We start from the raw sequence: 3,181 nt of genomic DNA, 5'->3' as shown, positions 1-3,181 counted from the left end.
ACAATGTATCAAGCTAGAAATGTAACGGAGAAAGGCAAGGCCACGGATCCTGCATTGCAGCTACCTGATGAGTCTTTCGGCTGAAACTACCTCCCTCCCACTTCAGCTGACCCAGATTCACAACCCATGGGAACCTTATTTACATGCGCTTCATGAATTCTATTTCGGAGGATTCTAATTAAGATTATGCTTAAAGTAACTTGGGGTACAACCAGCAGCCTCCTTCCTAGCAGCAAATTGTGATCATAATCTTAAGTTTGCTTCTGTGCAAACCACACTATATATAGATATCGAGGGAAAGCAGGCATAATTCAGGGGAGAACATGACCTATTTTTGATGTGGTCGTCTTGGTGAAGAAAATTATGCCAGTTACAGTTCTCTCCAATATTCCTCTGGCTAATTTGGCAACTAAAAACAATAAAAACAATTCTATAAGTAATTGAGATTTCTGATTGTGGTACTCAGCTGAAAAATAATACAACACTATAATTCAAGTAAAAGAAATTTGTCATAACTTCACCATGCCGTGCGTCATAAAAAATTATAATATCTTCCACTACGAAATGTAGGCTACAAAGGAAGAGAACAAATATGTTGGCAGCAAGAAACAACGAAAAGTCCATAGAAGAAGAAAATATAAAGAGCACACCAGTCACAAATCATTATAGAAACCATATACATGTCACAGAAGAGGATCTGAAGCATAGAAGCTCACAGTCCATTCTCAATTTGCACTGTATTACACCCACCACATGAACCATGCAAGCATATATGATCATTGATAGCACGAAGGACACAAGTCTGCAGGCCCTTAATTTGGCGGAACATCAGGAGCACCAAATGATCGGAGCGTGGGAATGGCTCGTGCACAACCGTGAGCGCATTCTTACCGACAACCACACCCTTACCCAGAGTAGTATAGACAATATGACACTGCAACCTGAAACGGTATTCATAGCTTAGGAACTGCCAAGTTCATATATTTTCTGTTGGCCTTTGCAAGCTAGCTCTGGCATAGAATGCAACTTTTTAGCCAGGAAAAATTCAACTTACAACTTCTGCTAGTTCAGATTCCATAGCTAAATTTAGTGATATACCCAACACTTATCACCATATTGTGTGTTCATCCAACATCGTGACAGCAGCCTAAGTCACAACTTGTGACAATGTGTCAAAAATTCTCAAGAGAAGGATGTAAAAGAGTTGTATTACCGTTCACAAGACAAAATTTGGGCTTAGTACCGAGGGTAAAAAAAAAGCTTATTCATACACCCAGTCCCTCATGTTTCTGCATCTACAATTGTTGTGATGACAATCTTCAGTTATATACTCTAACTCCTTCCTACATCACTTCTTAAGAAAATCAGTTGCAAATGTGCTTTAGCTTTTAATACCACCTTATCTTTCTGAAGTGGTAGACCCTGCATCCTACAATATACCTACCTGTACAAATGTAAAGAGCTAACCTTGTTTTACCAATTCTTTGCATTTTAATCTCCTGAAAGTCTTGCCAGCCTTCGGTTTTCTTGGCATTCTCTTAAATTTCCCGTCCAAGGGGTAGTCTGAAATATGAATTGCCAAACCATTTAATTGATTATACTTCATAGGAACAGAACATGTTGTATGAAAATAGCAAAGTGTTCCATGCAGGAAATTCTTATTAGTGGGAGCGACCATAGTCCATACCTACTTCAAAAATGAAAATGAGATTGAGATGTCCAGTGCGTCTTGCCTTGTCCTCCTTGTCCAGAATACCGTTGACAATTAGGCATTTGGTCCAACAAATAGCATTGCCCAGGTAGAATAGCACATGCATGGCATTAGCTGCACTACACAGGTAGATTCAGCACACATCGTACAAGGATTATATTGGGCAAATAGCTCCCTTGCGCCGTCGTTGGTGTGAATTGTCTCTCATGCGACGTCGTTGGTTGTAATAGCTCTCATGCGACGTCTCCCAACGCATAAATAGCTCAAGCAAGACAACCCATTTACGCGGCTAGTTGGCTGTTAGTTAGGCTGAGGTTTGGTTAGGACACTGGGGGTTATGTGCTCTGAATGGTGGGGTCCACCTAGGGCCACGTAGTCAAGAGTCAACCGTCCACGACTCGACCGGTGACTGTGTGACCGTGGTCGACTCGCCCGTGCTGGACTGGGCGAGCAGCGCCGCCGTAAGCATCTTCTCCGGCAGCGGTTTCTTCTCCGCGGTGGTGGAGCGCATTTCTCGGCAGCGGCAGAGCTATTGCGAGGTGAGCCCGAAACCCAAGTCCCACTCCCCAGAATTTTGGGGGATCTGTGGCCTCATGCTGCCCTCTGTTTCTTGGCGATTTAGAATCGGGCTCTATTGGATCCGGGGGCTGTTTCTTCTCCGCGGCCCGGTGGTGGAGCGCCTTTCTCTGCAGCGGCTATTGCGAGTGAGTATTTTCCAAACACTACTCCCATTCCACTGAATTTTGGATAAATCTATGGCCTCACGCTGCCCCTTTTTCTTGGCGTTTTAGAATCTCGATTGGATAGGAGATGGAGCGAGGGCTGGATGAGATGGAGCGAGGAGACAATGCTTCAAATCGGTAATGCCACCCTCTTTTCTTGGCGATTTAGAATCGAACTCGATTTGGTGGTGATTGTCGCTTACACTGCCGCCGCTGCCTGCCATTGACAAAACAGGGGAGGTTCAGGTTCTGCCACCACATTCGCAATTATAGTGGAATTGTTTCCCTGTAAAGCCAAGTTCAGTGATGGCAGTGTCCAAGACATTGATAGAGATACCACCGTGAGGTTGGATGTCGAATTTGCAGATGTTGATCCCCAGGAATTGGAGAGCATGAAGGAGAAGGCCGTGGGCAATTTGGTGGAGAGAATTGGGGAGAGTATTGTTTGGGGTCCAGAACAAGAGGTATCTCTGCAACGTTTCGATAACTATAATGGTGAATATATGAGAATTGAAGATGGAGAATCCATGGTTGCTGAAATTGATCAGCAAGAAGGGTGGGCAAGCAAACAAGTAACATTTTATGCAGAGCCAATTGATCTGCAAACTCATTCCAGAGTTGGTTATGTGCCATCAAAGATGGCTACACAGGTGGAAGACGATGAGTGGGTTTCACAAAAGAAGATGTTGGCATTGTTGACTGAACCGACTGTAGTAGCTGAAGATACAGGGATTGATGCAGATGGAGA

At 43.9% G+C, this 3,181-nt stretch overlaps 1 long non-coding RNA gene across 1 annotated transcript; it reads right to left on the bottom strand.

Moving 5' to 3' along the window:
• Positions 1-417: 417 nt before the first annotated feature.
• LOC119351865 lies at positions 418-1,836 on the bottom strand. Its single transcript, XR_005170084.1, has 2 exons — positions 1,688-1,836; positions 418-1,563 (listed from the first exon to the last, which is right to left on the bottom strand). It is a non-coding gene; the product is annotated as an uncharacterized LOC119351865 (long non-coding RNA).
• Positions 1,837-3,181: the final 1,345 nt, after the last annotated feature.

The sequence above is a fragment of the Triticum dicoccoides genome, chromosome 2A, assembly GCF_002162155.2.
Source record: "Triticum dicoccoides isolate Atlit2015 ecotype Zavitan chromosome 2A, WEW_v2.0, whole genome shotgun sequence".
Classification (NCBI taxonomy): Eukaryota; Viridiplantae; Streptophyta; class Magnoliopsida; order Poales; family Poaceae; genus Triticum; species Triticum dicoccoides.
The sequence above is the reverse complement of the archived record's forward strand: the minus strand, read 5'-3'. Positions and strand labels throughout refer to the sequence as shown.